This window comes from Pholcus phalangioides, unplaced genomic scaffold, assembly GCF_987345545.1.
Source record: "Pholcus phalangioides strain wild (caught in Gottingen) unplaced genomic scaffold, Ppha-v1.0 ptg000009l_1, whole genome shotgun sequence".
Lineage (NCBI taxonomy): Eukaryota > Metazoa > Arthropoda > Arachnida > Araneae > Pholcidae > Pholcus > Pholcus phalangioides.
Window position 1 is genome coordinate 37,749,676 of NW_028301602.1, and position 17,228 is coordinate 37,766,903.

A 17,228-nucleotide genomic window follows, 5' to 3' on the forward strand; every position below is an offset into this window, starting at 1 on the left:
ATAAATGGAACAATGAGGAGGTCGTACTCAAGGGGGGAACCCCCCCCCCATTGTTCCAAACAGCAAAAATGTTTCTAATGATGGTAGGCCAAGAATAGGCAAAAACTCACCATCAGTTCCTTGAAACGTCACCCACGTTTTTTGACTTGTTAGTTTACGTCATTATTATTTGTGACATCAATAATAAAAAGTAGAATTTCAGGTAGGTTTTGCATTTCTATTTTCTATTCTTTCTATTTTTCAACTTTTTAACACACTTTTGTGGAGGTGTCTTTTTAATATTGTGATACTAATGTATTTTTCGTGTTTTTCTAGTTTTTTTGAATTTTTGTAGTTTTTCATATTTGCTTTTTGACTTTTAAACCTTGTTTTTCGCAAAAATGTCGGGGGAACTGATGGTAAATTATTGCCTATTCTTGGACTACCATCATTAGAAACATTTTTGCTGTTTGGAACAATGTGGGGGGTTCCCTCTTGAGAACGACCCCCTCATTGTTCCATTTATTTTTGTATTTTTAATTTTCTCATTTTTCTTTTAATTATAAATAAATAAATAAATAAATAAATATATATATATATATATATATATCAAACAAAGAAGAAGACTCAAGCTCCTCCAGGTGCATGTTTTCTCAATGTAGTTTTCATATTCAGTATGTCATGCACTTTTTCTCCCTTTCCAGCAGTGCCAGGTGTAATTCTACGCCCAATTTTGTAAGCAATGCCGTTTCTTCTTTTTTTTCCGCAGCCCTTGCTTTTAACTGTACAATATTTTCGATACTTTGTTCCTGACACATCATCCAGACATTTTCTGTCCCTGTCCTACTTTGTTTTTTAATTTTATTTTTACCCCGGCGGTGACCTGTCGGTTAGACATTCTTCGAAGTATGGACTGGGTCGCCGTTTCGGTTAGTAAGTAAGTCATTGAAAATATAGGGAAATATTGAGAAGGAGGGCGAGGGATTAAAAATATTGTGAGTGGGAATATACCACACCACAGATACTTGCTATAATAGAATATACTTCTGTAGCTGAAAAACAATTTTGTATATTACAGCAAGGGTGACTGTGCCGCAACGAGGATAATGTTCTGTGAATGTTCAAATTAATATTACAAATCATCTAAAATTATTCTTCCTACAAAAGGAGCCCTGAAATATTTTTTGCACTTGGCCATGCGTTTGGTAATAATGACCCTACGTTTAGTTACCAAGTTACCAACTCTGCTCTTTTACGATGCGCAAGATATGCATTCCGCCCTGACTGGCGGCTATGTTGATGCGGTCGTCCGCAGGATTCAAGGCTAAAAAGCATGTGGGTGGTTCGAAATCTCATGATAAAACAGTTCCGCTAACGGGGAAGCATGCTATCATCTACACCACTGGAGACACGACCCTGCTTTCCTTGGTGTAGATGGTAGCATGCTTGCCCGGTATGCAGAGGGCCTGGGTTCGAGTCTCGACGGAGGCAAGATGACTTATCTTTCCGAGTTCGCCTCAGCATAATATCCAGAAAATATCTGATTCCATGATATCTTAGGCTGAGAAAAAGCCATCTATCTCTCAAAATCAAGAATGTTTGGAAAAACTGGACATATGGTCACTGTATATAGGGAGATTTATCGATAAAATTCTTGTCAAAAGTGGGGGGCACGCGCTTAAAAAAGTTTGGGAACCACTGGTTTAAAGTATAACTCATGTCCTCCAAAAAAGGTTACATGTTAATTGAAAATTAGATTAGCATGGGTGTAAATGAAATATATATTGGGTTTATGTACTCACCCATAAAAAAAAACCCGATAACTTGTTCATGGTTTTTTAATGTATGTACCCGTGTCCGAATTTCACTGCCATTGAATCAATCCGTTTTCAATTAATGTGTGTTCGTCGAATCATTTATTCGTTTATTACCATTTCTTTAGGGAGGTTTATGCAATTTATACAATGTACAAAAATGAAAAGCAAATTTTTTTTGGTTCTGCTCGGTAAATAATATGCCATTATTTGCTGAAACGGATTATTAAATAATTGGAGTTCACGTGGTCTCTAATATTTTTTCATCGTCCTTTATGAATATGCCATTCTCCGGTAATTGTTTCTTTGTTCATTTCGAAACAAAATGATTAAAATTTCATCGGTGCGGCTGAACATACTAAAGTCTCCTATATATAGATAATAATGAAATTCAGATGACAGAATCACAATTGTCGTCATCTTCTACCACCAGAAACCATGAACAAGTTGGCTGTCTACGTCCTAGTTGTGGTCTCGTATTTCGCCATGGGTGAGTACAGAATTTGATATATTTTTCCTATGAAAAAGGTAGAAATAAAATTCAAGTAAAATATCGGAAAATCGATGAAGCAGTCAATAACAGGGTAGAAGCTCTCGATCCTTTGGTAAAGTTTCTGCACAAAGTTTTCCTATAGTTTCTGAACTGAGAATACGTTATAATTCGTTTTAGAATAGAAGAGTAGATGCTGTTCTCGAAACTGATGGGGCATGAATTAGTGAAGATCATTCATCAACCGTTTGATTTCATTTTCGATCGTTTTTCAAGAGAAACCAATACTTGTGCGGTGTTGCTGCGAAGAGCTCGGTTATCCGACAATATATAGGAGTAACTCAAGGAACTACGTAAATTAACTTTTGTCACCAGAGACTTATTTGCTTCACTCAACGTTTACCCACGGCTGTCTAGAGTAATCTAAAAACAACCTTCCAAAGCATTGAGTAGGCACGCATCAATGTCTCCATCTCACCGAGACACCCCGACAAAGGTTGGTGACGTCCCTATAACACACTTTGAGAACCACTCCCTAAAAAATACAGTCAAACTTGGTTATAACGACATCGAAGATTCCGTCTAAAAATGATGATTTTTGCTGCAGCAAGCTATTCTATTTCTGAGCAGCAAGCAGCATTTCTATAGATATTTTTGCTGCAGCATGACCGTTTTGTGCAAAAAAAACAAAAACTAAAAATACCTGATCCAAATTTTAGATTCTGTCAAATTTGTTGTAACCGAATTGTCCTTGCTACCAAGGTTAACATTTTCAAGACATTTTTGACAAAAATTCAAGTACTGTTTGTTGTTATTTCATTATGATTAAGTCAGCGTTTCTTAACCTATAGCCTCCGGACTAGACGTGGTCCACGTCGATGACAATTGCTACCCTAAATACCGGATATTTCACATACGCAATTTACGACAAATTGTCTAAATATTGCTAAAATAGGTGAAAAATTATCAACGGAAGACTTATCACAGATGGAATACACATATTATTGAAATATGATGTGCCGGCGAAAAACGTTGAACCTGTCAAATATGTGAGATGTATATTTATATTTATAACTATATAATTATTATAATATAATTTAAGGATGAACCCCTCTTTTATTTACGAGATTTGAGTAAATACAAAAAATTCCATTAAGCATCGTTAAAAAAAGGGACAAATGTATAAAAGTATCGGAACTACCAAAAAAATGCAGGAATTTCCCGGTACATAAGTGGACCATCGGGTTGTTTCAAGCATTTTTTACTGGCCCTTGGGTTCAGAAAGATTGAGAAACACTGGATTGGATGACCTTCTATAATCGAGGGCAGACAAGAAAATCAGCATCATAAATACAAGATAGCGCCAATTCTCGTCAAAGATATTACACCTTATTGGAATTGCTGAATACCACTCATAAATAACGCTTGACGAGAAATAGTGCTACAGCAAGTATATAGTGAGTTAAAATGTGTTTCACGGAAATAAAAAATAGAAAAAAAAAACAAAAAAAACAGGACACGTAAATATACAAGGTGTCCTATAAGTGCTGATGGGGATCTTTGTCTCATCAACTCTTCGTCGGAGAGGTCAATTCCAATTTTAAAAAAAATGGTTAGAAGGTGCAATATTCAAATTCAAAATCTCTGGGAGTAAAGTTAAGAAAAAACAGCATAAATGAGGGAAAGGGGAGCGTTGTGTCCGTTAGTCTTTGCTGTTCTATCATAACTTTCTCCGATTTTTTAATTCAAATATCTTAGCGAATATTGCACTGGGAAGTATGGATTTTTTTTCCTCAGGAGATACAGGAAAACAACTTACTAATTAGAAGTTATAGGACAAGGGAACTGTATAAAAATTTAGATTTTTTTATTTTTATTTTGTGGCATTCTGTATTTTCACTCCCGAAACTGGTATAAAACAGGGTAATGTTTTTTAACACGTTTTGGGCATTTTTTAATCTGAAATTATAACTCTTCGATGGACGGTTGGGGAGTTAGAGGCCGCATTTACACTTACAGGACACTCTGCATGTGAGATGGCTATTTATAGCCTATTTACAGTCACATATCCGTTATATAATCCATTTTTAAGATTATGAACTAAAGTATGCCGCTTTTCGTTGGGGGGGGGGGGGGGACACGGTGCACAAGTAAAAAAAATTGGGGTGGGAAGGAATAAAATACGGGAAAATACGAGTCATATGTCAATGAGCAAGTTGGGACGTCAAAAAACCTGTAATAAATCTTTTTTTTCTACTTCAGCTCTATTTCTTGGAATTTCTCGAGAAAACACCCACAAACACGGAGTCCCGACAAAAAAATGTGTCGTTATGATGTTTCCAAAGACGTTATAAGCAACGCTCGTTAATTTATATTATTGTCTATGGGTATCAGCCCGAACTGAAAAATTAATTAACGTTATAGCCAAGGTGTCGTTACAACCGAGGTCGTTATAACTGAGTTTGACTAGTTTTGACTTATTACAAACCACGGTGAAGTTCGAAAAAGCTGTCCGATTCGATCTGTTCAAATCATCCACGCTTCAAGTTCATAGTTTGAAGGTATTCTAGCCGATAGTTTTCGCTCGTAATTTAGATTACTCACAAGATAGAAAGCACTCCTGGGTCAAGGTACCACTGTTATAATACATTGTATGAAATAATACTCGTTGAAGTTAGCTGATGAATCCTCTGTATACCAGGGGTGCACAACCTCCGGCCCGCGGGCCAAATGCGGCACGCCAAGTGGTTCTATTCGGCCCACGAAAGGTGTTCCAATAGAAGAGTATCAATACTCAAAACACGATAAATGCCTAGGCTGACCGCATTTCCTTCATAGAAATACAGGAAAACGAAATACATATGGGATATCGACATTTATCGCAAAAAAATTGTCGAAGGCAAGTAAAGTTGTCATTTTAAGCTAAAATTTAAGCTAAAAAAATTGTAAAAAGACTAGCAACGTTTATTCAAGCTAAAGAAAATTGTAAAAGGCAAGTAAAAGCTAATTTTACTTGAACTGCTAATTTCAGACTAAAAATTGGCCAAAGGCAAATAAAGTTGCCAAATGCGGAAAAAAAAAATTGTCAAAGGCACACACACAAGTAGTTACCGATTTAAGCTGAAAAAAATGTAAAAGGCAAGTAAAGGTCCCAAGTACAGCCAAAAAAAAAATTGTCAAAGGCAACAGAACTTGTCTTTGCCAATTTCTCCGGCTTTACTTGGCCAAAAGAACAAATTTCAAAGGCAAGTAAAGGCTAAAAAAATTTGCAAAGGCAAGTAAAAGTCAAAAAAAAAAAAATTCAAAGTCAAGTAAAGATGCCAATTATAGCCAGACAAATTTTCAAAGGCATTCATTTATAAGTCATGAAAACAATCTCAATTCTTGATTTCAAAAATTAGAGGTTGCCTCGTTGAAAATAAAGGGGAAAATGGGACATTTTATGCAAAAATTGGGACGATAAAAATTACGGAAACGTTTCATGAAAAAAGGTCATACGGTCATCCTACATATAGGAATTTCTGACGTCACGAGCGTCAAATTTACCGCATACCTGGCCCGTGGACCTAAAACGTTGTGCATGCACCCCTGCTCTATTTGTAATCAGAAGCTAATAGCTAGGTCCTAACTCACGGAATGCTTTAAGAACATACGTGATATTTTATTCCTAGATTATAAAATATTCTATATTTTGTAAATTTCTTGTTTTACATTTGAATTTATCTCGAATATAATTTTTCTCCAACTTTTACTTACAGCGGCAGCACAAGGTAAGTTCTTTCTCCTCCTTCGATAACTGCCGAAGAAAAAAAAACAACAACGATAAATTCATTTAAACTCACTAAAAACAATTCTCGTGCGTCATTTCAATAATAGAAATGTAAAAATAGAAAACACTCAAATTGTTTTCCAAAGATAAGTTTTCTCGGAAGAAGGAAAGAAAGCGTGGAAAGCTTGAAAATACAAAAAAGAAAGCGAAGCGAAGATATTAGGAACGTTGTGACGATTACGTACTATCTACACGAAAAGTTATCAAAATAGAAAATATAATCTGTACATGGTAGAAAAAAGGTTTTAAATAAATGCTTACGGTGTTATACAGGGTCTTCAATGCATGGCCGTAGATCCACATTTTTGGTCCTTGGAGCTTTCGGTCGTGGCCCACCGATCATTTTCAGAAAAATGGTTCAAAACATTGAAAAACGATTAATTTTAGAATTAATGAAATAAATAATTTAAGAGTAAATGAAAGAAATAATTCTAGAAAAACTGAAAGATAATTCTAGAATGAATGAAAGAAATAACTCTAGAGAATAAATGAAAGAAATAATTCAAGAGTAAACGAAAGAAATACTGCCGTATACCTTCTGAAGACCTGCAGTGGTTGAATCTTCTAGTGAATGAAATTTAAAATTGTTAAGGTCTATTTCTCGCTGTGTGTGGACAGATCGATTATTGAAAAGGGTCGATCGACCCGAGTAGCGTGGTGGTAAGATACTCGTCTAACACTACGATGGTTGCTCTCAGGTCCTAGGTTCGAACCGGGGGAAGAATATAGATAATAAGATATTTTGTGCGATCACCGATAGACGGCACCTTCATTTCTAACCTAAATCGTTAATGGCACTAAATTGCAATATAGCGATATGGCCGGAGTTGAAGTAGTGTATATGTTACGGTAAATCGGCTTTTATATGCATACTTACCAATCGTCTTGTTAAGTTTAATGAATTTATCACTTTTTTACCGGAGACTACGCATATTACCCAAGCGTCATTAGTAAATTTGATAAATACTGAAAACATTGTCACTTTTACCGGTGATTATGCATAATAACCAAGTGTAGTTGGTAAATTTAACAAATACTTGAAATTTGTCACCTTTATCTGTGATTGTGCATAATACCCAAGTGTAATTTGTGAATTTGAATAAATATGAAAAAATTCCAAATGAGTCTAGTATGTGGGATGAATATAGTCGGATCCCAATATAATGATAACAAATTTTACGATGGTGCCCCGATATAATGATAGATGTATGAATATCATGTGTAGTATATCACATAGTACGATTCATCATGTTTACCAATGGCGCGACGCTAGGGTATTATGCATAATCGCCGGAAAAATAATTAATTTAGGAAAATATATCAAATTCACCAACAACGCTTGACTATTGTGCACAATCACCGGTAAAAGTGATAAATTTAGGAAAATTTATCAAACTTACCAAAAATTCTTGGTAAGTATGCGTAATTACCGCATTTATCACATTAAAAGTAACATATACGTTGGGCCTTGTTGTCAACGAGTTGTCCGCCACCGCAATTAAACGGGGCTCAATGCAGATTGGCGAGCATTTTGCGTTACAGTGAGGGAATTTCGTCTACCATTGCAAATTTTTCTAATTTTTCCCATATACTTCCCCCCCCTCACCTCGTGATAGATGCATGAATGTGCAAATTTTCACTTATTATTACATTTTTTATACCTTATTTCGCTATATAAGGTTTATTGAAACGCGAATGTATATCCCTATTTAAACGCATGTTACAAAATATTTTATGAAAATAACTTCCATAGAGTAATATGGGTAGAGTAAACATTCAAACGTCATTTTACACATTCTCCCAAGGACATTCCTCATTCATGCTTCTAGCATGAGTGTAAATTTTAAATAGCAATACTTCTTGAATGCATTGCTAATGTATCAGTTTGAAAATAAATTTAAAATTTCTTCTTTTTTTTACCCAATAAAGTAAGTTACATTTTTGCTGAAATCAATTTCATGTTTTTCTTTTCCACGTGATTTTTCTCTCTCGTGATGATTCTTTTCTTTTCTATACGGACCGATTTTGGATTTGGACAATTTTCTCTTCGAGTTGTGACCAGTGATGGCCACCTAGTCTAAGGCTGATACTACACTAACCTTGACAATTCCAACCAATAAGCATATCGAGAACACTGGAGCTCAATACAAACGATAAGCGCATTGGTTGCATAAGTCAAGATTTGTAAAAGAACTTTTATTGCCTAAAAAAATTTTCCTTTTCACAATATTTTTCACAAATGTGTAGCCATCATATATATATTTGCATTTCTCTCATTTGTTTGATGAACTCTCAAAATTTCCCATAAACCCTAAAAACTTTTCCCCTATTTTTTTGGATATTTTACATGCCCGAGTGGGGCATGTGTTCGAAAATATGCCCGAGCGGAATTTTTACATGCACCGGGCATACCGACCCTGATTTCTCCAGCCCTGACGTACACATATAATGTAGGAATCATGATGTCCAACAAGGACGAGATGACAGGGCTTCCTATATATAGCCCGTAATTATCCTTTTATTTAAAAAATTTTCTGCACTTCATAATATTTTTGACGATGTAAATAAACATATTCATTTATATATATAAATATCGTGTATTTATAAATAAATAAATAAAATAATTATTTATTCAGTTGAATCCTGCTATAACGAACTCCGAGAGCCCAAAGAAATCACATCGTTATAACGAAGTTTCTTTGTAACGGAATTCCAGGTTTTTGCATTGTTCTTATGCAAAATTGTCTGGGGGAATTAGAAAAGTGTTCGTTAAAACGGGATTCGACTGCACATGAATTCTTGAAGTAAATAAATTTATACAATAGGAGGATGTCCCTTTGAAAATCGTGGTATGCGGTCCGGTTCAATAATGTGAAACACCCGGCTGAAGAAGAAGCATTTTGCATGGATGGTGCTCTGCTTGATTATTGGATCGGTGCTCGTAAAATTCTGAAAGAGAAGGATTTTTCTTTTGTTTCTTAACTGACGAAATCCAACGAGAAAGAAATTAAAGCCGCGAAGAAATGCAAACATTATTCGCATTCAGGAAACTTTTCTGTTTTCGTTCGTTTGTTTCACAGTTTATAAATGTGTAGTACAGTGTGTATATAATGTACATAATAACGTTCGATTTTTCCGTTTACTTAACCACTTGTTTCTCGGGACACTGCACTTAGCAATTTAACGGCAAATCTTGGGAATATGGAGCGTTTTTATTTTATTTTTTTCCTGGGAAAACGCGATTATCGCGCATCAAGTAATTGAAAGGAGTGCACACGTGCGAAGGGTTTTTACCCGGATGGAAAAACACTCTGCATCTCTCGTAACAGAGAAAGATAGTGCTAGGAATTTTTTTTTCTTCTCTTCTGGTTCGAGACATTAAACAAATTTTCCCGTGACGACGAGACAAAGTTTCTCTTTGACATTTTTCATTCTTCCATCGTTGAATACCGTAAATACACGGCTCTTGTCTGTGTGAAATTCCGGCACGGGTCGATCTTCAGTTTTTAACTGTAAGGACTTGAATGCTTTAACGTGCAAAACTTTCTTCTATGTTTTTTCACTGTTATTATTATTATTATTATTTAGGATTGTTCTTATAATTAATGCAAGAAAATTTATTCTCGTATTTTTTATTTATTTTTCAGGCGCAGCAGGTAAAAAATTACTGTCATATTCCTTTTTATTACTGACAACTTTAGAAAAAAACAGGAAAAATCGATGCAAAACTTATATTATTCTCTCCAGGAATAACAATAAATACGCTCTACTTAAATATTGTCTGTGAAATTACAGAGAAAAAATGCATACAAGTTTGATTTCTTATTGTGAAATGATAGAATCCACTACTCATACTATTAAAAAAACTTCTTACAAGACATTACTTGAGATATGTCACATACAAGTTCATAATGTTTCTATAATAAAATTTTCATTAATAAAAAAATCATAAATTGGGAGCAATTACAGTATTTGAACTTAAGCTGAATGCAATAAAAACGACAGGATTTGTGAATTCGCATTTTTACTAATTTTCATGAAAGTTACTAAATGTCAGCTGTTACCAAAGTGCTTGGTAAAAGCCCGAAACATATACGTTTTCAAGCGTATTTCGGGCTTTTACCAACTCGACATGGTAAAACCTAGGTTTTACCACTCTTCGGGCTTTTACCGTAACATATACACATTATATACATATGCGTACTATGTGTATACAGGGTGTAAAGTAATATCTCTAGACATGTTTGAACCGTTGGTGACAGAAACATACTTTCAATTAAGAAAAAGTTTTTTTTTTCATTAAGGCAAAATCAACTTAGCATCTACGTTGGAGAAGTCAACGAAACTTCTTAAAAATATGACAGCAGGTTTTTCTGAGTCATGCTTTTTTTTAGGGCTAATGTTTCAACTTAGTTTTTTTGCAGTGTTCTTTTTTCTGATTAATTTCATTTTTAGTTGGTGAAGGGTTCCATTTGTCCCTATGAGTGGGGGCAAGTGAAACGTCTCGCTGATTGCACTGCAAAATCATTCACAAAATGTCCATCATGAGTATTTCATGAATGAAAGTAGTTTAAACCAGAGAGAAAAAAATCATTTGAACCATAAAAAAGCCCAAATATTTTATCATTCCCTGTATACAAGGCTAATTAACAGCCTCAGTATACAGAGAACTCAGTCTTTTTGTAACCTAGTAACAGCAGCTAGCGCAACCAGCACATTTCTACTGAAAAATAGAGTAACAGCAAAGGAAACATTTTCCGCTAACTGAATTTTAAAACTTATATTGGGTTTCACGCAGCGTTTTCGGGAAATATAACCTTGAAGGGTAATTTCAAGTGTTTATTTTAATGAATTGCAAAAAGTAGTTCAAAATTTCACTCAAAGATGGCGCTGCATCGCAAAGAACTCGACGCGATTTGTGTTGCATAAAACTACCGCATTTCTAATGAGAGCACGCTGTATCACAGGTTACATCTAAACCAGGAGGTTCATAACCTATGGGTCGTGGCTTGATCTCGCGGGGGCTTCGAAATCGTCGTTAATATCCGCTTACGCCAGGAACTCGAGCTATGGGTTCCGACCCGAACATGATTTACAGGGGGCTTCTGAGATGTGTCATATAAATCCTAACTGTTAGCCAGCATTATTTTATATATTAGATAAGTATATAAGAATACCTATTCGGTATTCTGTTGAATCCCCTCCGACTTAACCTTTTAATGGACCACAAACATTTTTATTGGCATGATAATATCAACTTAGCTTGGATAATAATAAGTCCCCTTTAATTGCAGCTGTTAGTTGTTTTTCTTTTTTTCATTTATTATAAATGAATTTTTTGGCTCCTATCTTGAGTATTTTAATGTCAATTTTGAGCATTTCCTATTTTAGTCATTATTGGTAATTTTTTTGCCTGCTGATTTTTACAATCATTTGTGCTCAAACTTCCGTCATCTAGTAATAACAGATTCCATTTATAAATCACAAGGTTTGCAGTTCGTCCTTTCATTAGGCCATTTCTAGAATGACTGAATCGAACATTATATGTTCAGATTGCATTCCATCGTGACTAGCAACTAAGTGCAAACACGACGAAAAAAGCAAAACAGCGCATTTCTGGATCCGGGAAAATAAAATTTGCAACTCTTTGACGTGTCTCTCAGATTTTGTTGACAATTTACATCGCTTCTTGTGTGTGTGTTATGCTAAAGTTTTATGATGCATCACCATCTATGAGTGAAATTTCAAACTATTTTTCTGAATTTACATATATATATATATATATATCGCTCTCCGAGACCGTCCATCCCTTTGGGAGAGAGCGCAAACCATCCCAAGATGGTCTCTCTGGGCGGTCAGCGGTCATGTCTGTCTGTCTGTCTGTATATATATATATATATATAATTATACAGTATACAGGGTAATTCAGAAAAGATGAGAAAAACTTTAAGACGTGATAGTACACACCAATATAAACAATTGTCATCAAAGAATACATGGTCTAACATGAAATGCAAACTCGCTATTTGCGTTTCATGTATTGGTGTGTACTATCACCTCTTAAAGTTTTTCCCATATTTTCTGAATCACCCAGACACAAAAAGGAAATTATTTGAAAAAAAAGAATACAAGATGGAATTTATATATGCAAGAGAGAACCTATGCAGTGAGTCGTCATCGGGGGGGGGGCGGGGAACCCCATGCATAGTTCGAAAAGAGTAGTTGTTTCTGAAGGGTGGCTATGCCCGATTGCATTAAAAATGCCAACCCTTATTCCCCGACACCTGCCTTCTCAAAAACATGTTGGAAGAGAAAAATGAGTGAAAAATATATTCAAGAAATACAATATTTGACAATACACAGACCTTCAGGTTATAAGCTAAAGGAAAGAAGAGAAATATATACAAAATTACAAAAAATAGAGAAATTACAGGGAATTTTTACAAAAAAATTTACAAAAAATAAATGACAAAATCCAAAATGTAGACGATAATTAGTCAAAAATCAAAGGACGTATCTTAAGAAGGGGAGGGATACAATTGAGTGCAATTAGAGGCATAGCCATCCTTCAGAAACGTTTACTCTTTCCGAACCATGCATGGTAAAGAATAAAGAAATAACAAAGATACCCCTTTTTAAATGACAAAAGCACTACTTGTTCATTCAAAAAATATATATATATATACACAAAAAGGAAATTATTTGAAGGAAAAAGAAAAGGAATACAAGATGGAATTTATATGCAAGAGTGAAATAGAACCTTTGCAGGGGGAACTCCATGCATGGGTCTACATTTTTTTTTCTTCAACTAATTTCCTTTTTGTGTATATATATTTTTTGAATGAACAAAAGTGAGCAGTACTAGTGCTTTTGTCATTTAAAAAAGGTATCTTTGCTATTTCTTTATTCTTTATCTTCATATGTCACAGAGCAATATGGCCCTGTGTGGGTGCACTTGTTGCACCTGCCTAGTTACGGATATACGCGCATATATATATATATATATATATATCCGTAACTAGGCAGGTGCACTCGCACAGGGCCCACTTGGAAGATGGGCCCAAAATGGGCCAAAAGGGGCCTAAATGCAAATTCTTGCACAGGGTAAAGGAGTGGCCAGTTACGGCACGGCGTGTATGTATACTACGTCATATATGTAAAAAAAAAACGAGTACTTCAGTGCAACACATTTTTTTTTTAAATCAACTGGTTGGTTTTTTTCCTATTAATTTTAAAACTCTGTGCGTTCCAATTTAAATATTTTTGCACGGATAAACCAATACAGACCACGCCAAGTTTGTTATATGTATATAGCACGAACGAAACATGATGTTTGGGTGGAAAACGCCTATTAAATGTCGGGAACGAATGTCTATGTTTAAAACAGAAGGTAAGTGTAGTGCCTCTGTATCAAATGCTATACAATTCCAAATAAAGTGAGCTGAACCCATTTCTGTATAAGAAAAAAAAAATCGAACGTATAAATATATCTTAACAATGGAAAAAGATTCAAATAATGGGAGCCTTTAAGGCAAATAATGATTTTGATAACACTAGGGAACAAAATTTCGCAGTCATTCTCTTCCATTGTAGGATCAGGATCCGTCGATGAATTGGCAATATGGCTGTTCTCTTCGCAATTTTTTAAAATTTAATAATCTATTATTATCAATTGCATGATTGAACAATTTTGCAAATATTTCACCTTTCATCCAAGCACTGTTTTGATTTTATAAAACACTTTAAGGATATTTCTCTAAAGCCTGGTCAAAAAAATTGACCTCTAAAATTGGCCAATCTTCGTTCTCTTAATATGTGCCTATAAATATAGGATGCACCAAATTGATTAATATATCTCTGCAATCGTGTTAAGAGAGAGACTTTAGTTACAAAAAGTTTCCAAAATGGCATGCAGTTACTTAAAATTTCAAAATTTGTTCGACGGATCGTATACATAAAAAAATAAAGGAATAAATTAACTTTTTATACAGTTCCCATGTGCTAAAATTTTAAGTTATTGAAATGTATCACACTCTGAAAAGTCAATGGGGGGGGGGGGGATTTCATATTTACAGATGCAATATTTGAGGAGCTTATTTTCAGAAAAGTGAAGCATTTCCACTTTTTGCCAAAATGCACTTTTGAACGTTTTTAACGGTTTATGAATCTTTGGAATAAGCTCTGTTAGATTATGCAACCGGGATTATTCAAACGAGAATATTTTTGGTAGAAATTACAATGTAAAGTTAGTCGTTTCTTATCAAAAGGGAACAAACATATACACCCTTTTCATACATTTCGGTGCTTCATCTCTTGATAACGGACCTCTCAATAGCGGACATTCATGGGACCGAAAATTTTGCCCGCTAACGAGTAGTGTCCGTTAATGGATAATAAGATACTTTGAGCCCCGTCCATGTAATTCAAAATTGTGTCGTCAGCGGAGGTGCCCGCTAACGGCAGTGTCTGTTATGGGAGGTTCCACTGTAGAATGATCGTGTTTCTTACGTTAATGACGCGAGGACAGTAAAGGTGCCTTCAAAGACTGGTTGAAATCTTCTGGGATCCACAGGTGACGTAGAAATTTCTAATTTTTCTGACCAGACCAGCTCAAATTTTAAAATCGAAAGGTAATATTTCCATTAATTTTCTTTCCAAACGGATCATTTCAAAAATTCAAATGTGGATAACTCTCTTGAATGTTGATCAAGAAACATAGTATATTTGAATAGCTTTCTACCATCCCCCACATTCTGCATGTTGGGCTATTTTCTACTTTTGAAAAGCAAACGAATTCCCGAGGTATACGTTTTTTACTTCTACTGGAAATTCAGCAAAAATGGAAATGTTCCCTTTTGAAAATAACCTCCTCATTTATCGAGATATTTAATACAATAAATCCCTACGTCTGAGCAAGTCATCACTGTTTTGGCAAAGTGTTGGATTTTTATTTCCTCCAAAGTTGCCATTTTTAGGCACCGCACACAAACAAAACGAATTCAACAATTTTATTGTTTTATTCACAACAACGAACATTTTCGACAATTATTTTTACAATTATAGAATTTTTACAACGGATTTGATCTAGAATCTTGAACAGCATTTGTATTTGTGAATTGATTATTAAATACCGAATTGCATTTATGAATGTAAGTTTCTGCTCCGATTGCTTCAGGCCGTAAGTAAATTTTGCGTTTCGTCAAAGTGTAGGATTATTTAGCTGCAAGGTCATCAATTTTTTACTGTTGAAATAAATACAGATCTATACTGAGTAATTAATGTATTAACAGAAATGAAACAACCCGTGTCTTTCTTTAGCTCGTGAGTATACAAATGTCCTTCTTGAATATAGTGATTGATGAATCATTTTAGTTACTATTTTCGTTTTCCGACTTTAACGACTTTTCCGAGATTTCACTCTCCCCGTGCGAAAGAACAGTGTTCTTAAACTTTTTTACACCTGCGGACACGTAAAAATAGTTTAAAAAATTTCCCGAACCAGCCGAAATGATTTATGGACCGAAAAATATAAATAGGAGGCATAATTTGCGGACAGACGGAGAGTTCATAAGAAAAATGATATATGGACCGACAAAATAAAAAAAAAAATGAGGAATAATTTGTGGACCGGCAAAAAATAAACAAACAGGAAAAATAACTTGCGGATCATCGAAAAAAATTAGAAAAATAATTTTCAGAGAGAGAATGGCAAAAATAAAAGAATAATATTTGCGGACCGGCAAAAAATGAATAAATAGGGAAAAAGGAAATTCTCTTGGACCGGCGAAAATAAATAGATAGGGAAAATAACTTACGAACACTGTCAAAAAATAAATAAATGGGGAAAATAATTTTTGCAAACCGACAAAAATCAAATATGGGAAATTGCAGAACAGCAAAAAATGAATAAGAATAACAATGTACGGACCAGCAAAAAATGAATACTATGGAAAACAGCTTTTGAGGACCCGCAAAAATCAAATATGGTAAATAGTTCACGGATCGGCAAAAAATAAATATGTAAGAAAAACAATTTTGTCTGCAAAAAAATATAGTACATTTGGCTAATATGGAATAGTCGGGAAATATAAAATACCGAGTTTTCTCCGCTTTCAGGTATGGCCGCCAAATGGAACAGTAATAAAGTACTTGAAAACGACCGCATGATGCTATAGAGCAGTGTTTCCCAAAGTGGGCAATATTGCCCCCTGGTGGGTTAAGGAATTGTCCAGGGGGCGATAGAAGCTACGGGTATAACAGGATTCTATGGGCACGCTTCAGTTGGGGGCGATGAGTCAAAAGCATTTCTGAAGAAGGGGGGGGGCGATGGAATAGAAAGTTAGTCGAAACTATGCTATAGAGCAGCGGTTTTTTAACCGGTGCTCCGCGGCCGCTCGAGGAAAATATAAAAAAACTGTAAATGGGGAAAAAAAATTATAAACGTTTTTGAATAATAAAAGTAAATCAGTGACTTTGACGAATGAATAAGAAATATGCCTAGGGCTCCGCCATAGACATTTTATACCAGAAAGGGCTCCGCGAGTCAAAAAGGTTGAGAACCGCTGCTATAGAATATAGAGTCAGTGTCGCTCGGTTGTCACCATCACCACGACTGCTGTAGGAGAACATTTGTTTTCCCTATTTCCTGAAATTTACTCAGGCAAGTTTACAAAGGTGTTTATTAATTATTAGAAATGTGTCCATTAATTTTCAAACCAAGCAAAAATTTTCATCACAAGTGTTTTATTTTATTGTGCGGTGCTAATTTTTAGCTCGATAGGTGATAGCTTTAGGTTAGATGGGACGCTATAGTATCACAAATGGTGTGTGTGCTAATAACGAACACCGTAAATATTATCTGAGTTTGGCTAGAATATCTCTTCAAAATGGAAAGTTTAGTAAGATAGAAGAGGAAAGAGAGGTCTATATATAGAAACAATGTGAGTCCTGTTCTGTGTGGGCCCATCTAGATGGTTTTGGGGCAGATTAGGAATATTGCAATTGTGACTCTTGTAAATAGACTATGACACCACACCGTATCATCAACTAAAAGAAGCACAAGATGGGATTTTTATTTTTCATCGCCATAGACTCTTGTTTTTGATCGTTTCTAATT

The 17,228-nt window shown here is 35.0% G+C and overlaps 1 long non-coding RNA gene across 3 annotated transcripts; it reads left to right on the forward strand.

Moving 5' to 3' along the window:
- The first annotated feature begins 682 nt into the window (after window positions 1-682).
- LOC149083028 (uncharacterized) lies at window positions 683-6,088 on the forward strand. 3 transcript variants are annotated; one of them, XR_016193213.1, is made up of 3 exons: window positions 683-714; window positions 1,922-2,283; window positions 6,042-6,088. It is a non-coding gene; the product is annotated as an uncharacterized LOC149083028 (long non-coding RNA). The 3 variants fall into 3 exon arrangements; XR_016193214.1 differs by having other exon boundaries at window positions 699-714; window positions 2,172-2,283; XR_016193215.1 differs by lacking the exon at window positions 683-714 and adding an exon at window positions 900-916 and having other exon boundaries at window positions 2,172-2,283.
- The last annotated feature ends 11,140 nt before the right edge of the window (window positions 6,089-17,228 follow it).